Source organism: Pyxicephalus adspersus, chromosome 5, assembly GCF_032062135.1.
Source record: "Pyxicephalus adspersus chromosome 5, UCB_Pads_2.0, whole genome shotgun sequence".
NCBI classification, from domain to species: Eukaryota; Metazoa; Chordata; class Amphibia; order Anura; family Pyxicephalidae; genus Pyxicephalus; species Pyxicephalus adspersus.
In genome coordinates, this window is record NC_092862.1 from 24,776,389 (window position 1) to 24,777,306 (window position 918).

General features: G+C 35.0%; 1 protein-coding gene across 1 annotated transcript in view; it reads right to left on the reverse strand.

Annotated features, from left to right (window-relative positions):
- The window catches only part of TMEM67 (transmembrane protein 67), a 32,386-nt gene that overhangs the window by 28,761 nt on the left and 2,707 nt on the right, over positions 1-918 (reverse strand). The gene's annotated exons all lie outside the window — the stretch shown is intronic.

Consider the following 918-nt stretch of genomic DNA (forward strand, 5'->3'; position numbering starts at 1 on the left):
ATTTATTGCAAACTTATATTATACAGGAAAAGGAATCAAATAAAGCTATAGTGATTTTCTTATCTACTGTGTGGTTTCATTTTTTTGCTTTTGACTGCACTCTGCCAATTGCATCACGTTTTCTCGAAGGCATTATTACAGGCAAGAAACTTGTAAAAGAGTCCAAAAAAAAGTATGTAAAAATATAAGCAAAAGGCACACTGTCACTGAGCAATACATACACACATATATACATACATGCAAATATACCTTTGACATATACCACAGCACTGTACAAAGATCAGCGGTGCACTCACATGAGTCTAAGTCATATGTATGAAAATTTTGGTTAAAATGTCTCCAATGCGTTTTCGAGTGATGGTGGAACATACATACATACATTCAGTTTTATATATATATATATATAGATTATTTTTTGTTTTATTATTAATTATGCCCAAATTTTTCTGTGGACCACCAACATTTTCTTGCGGACAACCAGTGGTCCACGGACCACTGGTTGGCGACCACTGCACTAGACAATTCTTCGAACTAATTTGTTTTTTGTATTCATGTTAAATGTCACAGCTTTTCATTCCTTATAATAGCAGCTAGAAATTGCCCCTTACATTATCTTTGAAAATCTTATAACCATGTCTAGGAAGTTCTACCTAGATCCTACTACCTGGAGTGTCACTTACCTGAATAATGAACCTAGAATGTTGTGTATATGCCACTTCAGTTCTTAGATATCTCTTAGATTGTAAGCTCTTTGGGGCAGGGTCCTCTCCTCCCCGTGTCTCTGTCTGTATCGGTATGTCATTTGCAACCCCTATTTATTGTACAGAGCTGCGTAATATGTTGGCACTATATAAATACTGTATAATAATATATATATTTATCATACATACATTGATGAGGGTGCACTTACAGGGAATC